Genomic DNA, 6,473 nt, shown 5'->3' with positions numbered 1-6,473 from the left:
AAACTGGAAATGACTACTTTAAAATCACTTCCTTGTTTTAGTTTTTTTCCGGTGCATTTCATGACAAGTAATTTCTACTAACGGGAAGAGAATGTTTCGCCATAACATGACATTTTACTGTAGCCTAAGCTAATATGTTCCTGTCTTTTAGTTGAAAAGGAAATAGTATTCCTCCCAGTTCGAGAGTTCTCAGAGGGGATAGTTTAGAACAAAGGTCACTGTGCCAGTTTTCATAAGGTGCGTTCATCATAAAGGCAAATACTCTCTTTCTCTCTCTTACATACACACCCACACATTCATGAAACTCAAACATCATGGTTACTGTAAGTCACTGAGAGTGGCCAGACCCGGTTAAAGTCAACAGAAGGCCATCATAATGATAGTTTCAATGGAATGTCCTTCAAGAAGTTCTGTTTTCAACACTCTTTTGAACTAAGTTCAAGAAATTTGCTCTGGCCCCTCTGTTTTCTTATTGTCCTATCAATTAACTTCTTTTATCAGTCTGACAAGGCTCAAGTATTTTTGCTCTGGGCAGAGCTGCAGGAGTCTTGCCCAAGATACCAAGGCTTTATAGCTTCCATGATTTCTCTTCTCATGACCCTCATCCACATTTCCATTCGTACTTGGTCTGGAAACCTATTTGAGGTTCCAGCAACCCAAGTGAGGGAGGAATGAGGAGAGACTGGAAAAGTCTACTGCTATCAACCTGGGGTCTGGACCAGCTCTTCAAAGAGGCAATCAGCAGTGTCCAACAACAGTGTCCTTGGAGATAATGGCACAGACTCCACCTCTTCCAGTTTCCAAGAAGGTCCAATCCAATGGGTTCGCTTGTGCTTATGTTTGTATCTTTCTGGTTGTTTATGGCTACTTGGTATATGACCTGTTGATTCTTCTGGTCTATTATTATTACTTTTTGTTTTCTTTAAACACATGCCATTTCCCCAGTCCTGGCTGCTATCATTATTCCCCTCCATAACTGCAGCCTCCTAACTGGTCTCTCTGCCTTGAGTTTTGACCTCCGAACGGACACCCCTAATTCCTTCTCCATAATGTACCCAAAGTGATCTTTCCAAAATACTTCATTGATCATGTTGTTTCTCTGCCTGAAGTCTTTGAATTTCTTCTCATTGTTTTGTTTGTTTGTTGTTTGGTTGTTTTTTTTTTTTTTTTTTTTTTTTTTTTTTTTTTTGAGAATGAGAGAGCGTGAGAGGAGAGAGGTCAGCGGGAGAAGAAGACTCCCTGCCGAGCATCTTCTCATTGTTCTTAAGATAAAGTTCAAACCCTTTAATGTAGTTTGAGCCCACATTACGGGGCGTCTGCTTACCTCTTCAGTCTCAGGTGTAACCCTCCACCTCTCACACTTTAAGGTTTAAGCCATCTGAACTTCATTCAGTTGAGGAACCAAATTTCAGGAAGAAGAGGGAGACAGCGGGGCTTAAGAACACCCATTTAGGGGCGCCTGGGTGGCTCAGTGGGTTAAAGCCTCTGCCTTCAGCTCGGGTCATGATCTCAGGGTCCTGGGATCGAGTCCCACATCGGGCTCTCTGCTCGGCAGGGAGCCTGCTTCCTCCTCGCTCTGCCTTCCTCTCTGCCTACTTCTGATCTGTCTCTGTCAAAGAAATAAATAAAAAATCTAAAAAAAAAAAAAACACCCATTTAAATGCATTCAGGTTTCTCTCCACTCTCTTTTCTCTTGGTGTTAGTATCTTTTTATCTCTTTGCAGATTAGTTTCTCTGAGTGGTGGGAAACGTGACCTCCAATGACTCCAGACTTGTACCTTGCTGCTTCCACCATTGAATAACATGGAACTCAAGTTCCCTGCGGTCTCAGGTCCAAGATCCAGCTTGGATCAGGTGTTTACTCCTGGTATACTGGTGTGGGATACTGGGTCCCATTGCTTTAGCATGGTGACTCAAAGGTTTACCTCGTGCAGAGAGAAATAAGGCATGCTGGGCGAATTGTCCCAAGTTTACTCAGTCATAACCAGTTAGAAGAGAGTGATGAAGGAGGAGTTGGGCCAAGTGAAATATGTCTGGCCTGGGTAACTTGGCCGATGATGGTGACTTTGAAAAGGATAGGAAGCACACAAGGAAGAGTAAGCTTTGGGATAAGAGGAAAGTTCAGTTTTTGAGTTCGACATGCCAGCCTGTTGGACATCCACGTCCAGATGTTCAGAAGTTGGTATGAAATACGCACAGAAGAGAGAGATGGGTTGGAGGTTAGAATGGGCACCATCTGCAATTAGGGAGTGGTGGAAGCTGAGACTGTTGGGGGAAAAGATCTTCAGACATAATTCTAGAGGGTATCCTACACTGAAGGCAGGGTAAAGGTAGTACAGGAGGGAGAGGAGGCTGTGAGAGTTAGTATATATCAAGTACCAAAACCTAACATGAACTCTTAAAATTTGCATAAGCATCCTATGGGATACCTGTGGTGTGCATTTTATTATTACCTTCACTTCACAAAGAACTGAGGTTTATCAGTAATCAGTAATTGGTCCAACGTCTCTGTCAGCAGTAAATAAAAGGTTTTTTTTTTTTTTTAAAGATTTTATTTATTTATTTGTTAGAAAGAGAGAGAGAGAGAGGGAGCGAGCATGAGCACAGGCAGACAGAGTGGTAGGCAGAGGCAGAGGGAGAAGCAGGCTCCCCGCTGAGCAAGGAGCCCGATGTGGGACTCGATCCCAGGACGCTGGGATTATGACCTGAGCCGAAGGCAGCCGTTTAACCAACTGAGCCACCCAGGCGTCCCTAAATAAAAGGTTTTAATCTATTACTAACTTGGAGAAATCTTACCACTACAGGGTACTGTCTCTCACATAGCAGTAGTAGAAAAAGTCCAGGGAGCTAAATGGAGGAATCTGGAGTCAGGAAAATTAAGAAAGGAGAATTTCAAGGATGAGGAGACGGCTAATAATAAAAGTGTCTATCCAGTCTATTTTTAAAATACAATTTAAAACAGCCATTGGTTTGACATTTGGGAAGTTGATACCAATCAACTTGACTCTTGGCAGGTCTAGCAGACCTTCTTGGTTCTAGATAGATCCATCAGTAGAAACCCAAGAAGAAAGATGAACTTTGGTCATGTCCTAAAAGTTTCAGGGTCACCTGCAAAGGGATTAGAGTGTCCTGGAAATTTATAGGAAAGACAAACAAGGTGTTAGCCAGAACAGAACCAGTTTTGGATATACTGCAATTAAAACAAGGCTGGTTATGGTAAATTGTATCATCTATTCCCTGAGCTTACAGCCCTGTCTCATCCTCCTGGAGGCATCAGCTCCAGTTTTACTAAGCTTACGAGAGCAAATTTATAGGCTCAGATCACTGAGTTATTACCTTGAGTATAAATATCTAATACTTGCCGGTTCCAAATCGTTTCCAAATACTTTATCTCCACTCAGCCATCTGCTGAGGTTCTGTTTGCATTTTACGGATGAAGAACCCGAGGACGGTTTGGACGATGTGTTCGGCGTGCCACTTCAAACTATCTGCGGCCAGAGTGCAAAAGGTTGTTAGACACAACCGCATCTTTAGGATCTATGTTGGAAGGATTTCAGACATCATAACATCTCTTAACCAGTTGCTGCCCAACCCAAAAGCATTATAGGAAAGTGGTACAATCATCTCAGAAACTTTCACTATGTGATACCCATTTTATTTTATTTATTTATTTTTTTAAAGATTTTATTTATTTATTTGTCAGAGAGAGAGAGAGAGAGAGAGAGTGTGAGCACAGGCAGACAGAGTGGTAGAGGGAGAAGCAGGCTCCCTGCAGAGCAAGGAGCCCGATGCAGGACTCGATCCCAGGACGCTGGGATCATGACCTGAGCCGAAGGCAGCAGCTTAACCAACTGAGCCACCCAGGCGTCCCTGTGCTACCCATTGTAGAGGCAAAAACATTCGTGCGAGCATGGGTCTACACAGGATCCCATCTCACATAGCCGTGATAGAGCTGGATTTTCTCACCTGTCTGATAGACAGGGAATGACACATGATTGTGTTTTATAATAACCTTGTTGTTTTCCCCTCAAAACAGAAGTATTCTTGATAATTACAATTCTGTTAAGTACAAAAGGTACAGTGAAGGAAACAATCTCACCACCCAAAGATAACCATGGTTAAGAAAAATATTAAGGAATAAGGGGAAGCCTGGGCGGCTCAGTTGTTAAGCATCTGCTTTTGGCTCAGGTCATGATCCCAGGTGGGATCAAGCCCTGCATCGGGCTCCCTGCCTGGTGGGAACCCTGCTTCTCCTTCTCCCACTCCTCCTGCGTGTGTTCCTTCTCACTGTCTCTCTCCCTCTCTCTCTATGCCAAATAAATGAATAAAATCCTAAAGAAGAAGAAGAAGAAGAAGAAGAAGAAGAAGAAGAAGAAGAAGAAGGAGAAGAAAACGTTTGAAAAAAGGGAAGAAAACTATAAAAGACAAAAATAACAAAGTTAACACTTTGGTGAATATCATGCCAGCTGTTTTGATTTTATTCACATTTATGTGCATGCATTTAAAAAAAGAAATTGATCGCTTTAAGTATTGTTTAGTAACTTGTTTTCATCTAATGTATAACTTTTTTCATGTTAAAAAATGTAGTTCTCTAAAATCATTTTTTTTAAGTTAAAGCAATAAAAGTTTATTAAGTGAAGTTTATTAAGTGAAGATACAGAAAAAGCTCTCAAGAGTGAGAGGAGTCCCAACAGGGCTGCCAACAAGGGCCTTTTGGGTTGGTCTTTTGTAGAAAGCTAAGCAGCAAACTTAGATCCTTTTAACATCTCTACTGATAACACCTTCAGAGGCTTACTTCCTTTTTAGGGGCTGGCTATTCTTTGTTGGTCACAGGTGATTATCATAAAGACAGCCCTCTCTCCCACACGCCTAGGGCAGGGTTGACCTCCACCCCTCCAATATCATTTGTAATGACCTACACTCTTCCACTGTATGGCAGTATCAGACTTTATTTAAGCAAGCCCGTATTGTTGGACATTTAGGTTGTTTCAAGATTTTTTTATATCACAAACAGAAGAACACCTGCTTACTTTCTTAAAATAATTCCAAGAATGGAATTTCAGGATCAAAGAGAATGCATTATGTGTGTGTGTGTGTGTGTGTGTGTGTGTGTGTGTGTGTATGTGGATAGCTTTGTTTTTACATCTCAAAGTGCTTTCTCAGCCTGGAGAATACTGATCCTCCTTCACCTTCTAATATTGATACATTAACTCTTCCAAACATTAAAATGCATTATAAAGCTGTAATAATGGGTGCCTAGGTGGTTCAGTGGGATAAGCCTCTGCCTTCAGCTCAGGTCATGATCTCAGGGTCCTGGGATAGAGGGCTGCATTGGGCTCTCTGCTCAGCCAGGAGCCTGCTTCCTCCTCTCTCTCTTCCTTCCTCTCTGCCTACTTGTGATCTCTCTCTGTCAAATAAATAAATACAATCTTAAAAAAAAAAAAAGAAAGCTGTAATAACTAAAACTTTGGTACTGGTAATGAAATAGAAAATTTCGTAGGCCTACATATGTATAGAAATATAGTATATGCTGATAAACTCTGGGTGTTATTTGCAGCTGATGAATAACTGAACTCTACATCTGAAACTAATGATATACTATATGTTGGCTTATTGGATTAAAATTTTAAAAAGAGGGGTGCCTGGGTGGCTCAGTGGGTTGAGCCTCTGCCTTCAGCTCGGGTCATGATCTCGGAATCCTGGAATCAAGTCCCGCATCGGGCTCTCTGCTTGGCGGGGAGCCTGCTTCTTCCTCTCTCTCTGCTTGCCTCTCTGCCTACTTGTGATCTCTCTCTGTCAAATAAATAAATAAAATCTTTTAAAAAAAATTTTAAAAAGAAATGTAATACTCTAAATTTATTTCAAATCTGTAGAGAAAAGTCTTAGCAAATTGTGTTGGGCTAACTAGATTGCTGTTTGAAAACAAAATAAAGCTGGTTTACTCACTTGCTCTGAAACCGAAATAAATTTCAACAAGATCTAAGATTTTTTAAAAAATTCTAAGCCCTTTAAGAAGCATACGTGATTTTTATAAAACAATCTTGAGGTGGTGAAAGACTGTATAAAATGTAACCTAAAGCCCAGAATCTATAAAGCAAGAGAATTATAAATGATACTAAAACTTTTTATTTAAATCTTCATTTAAAAAAAAACCCAAAGTCAACTATTCCTATTGCTTTCTTTTTTTTTTTTTTTTTAAGATTTTTTTTATTTAATGGCAGAGAGAGAGGAGGAAGCAGGCTCCCTGCTGAGCAGAAAGCCCAATGCAGGGCTCAAACCCAGGACCTGGGATCATGACCTGAGCCGAAGGCAGCGGCTTAACCCACTGAGCCACCCAGGCGCCCCTTCCTATTGCTTTCTTAAAGGCCACCAAGCATTTGTCCCCCTCGCCCCCCAAAAAGTGTCACATTCATCTCTTGTTTCTTACCTTCATTTTTAATTTCTTAAGATATGCCCATGAAGGTATGCAAGGT

Source organism: Lutra lutra, chromosome 3 (assembly GCF_902655055.1).
Source record: "Lutra lutra chromosome 3, mLutLut1.2, whole genome shotgun sequence".
NCBI classification, from domain to species: domain Eukaryota; kingdom Metazoa; phylum Chordata; class Mammalia; order Carnivora; family Mustelidae; genus Lutra; species Lutra lutra.
The sequence above is the reverse complement of the archived record's forward strand: the minus strand, read 5'-3'. Positions refer to the sequence as shown.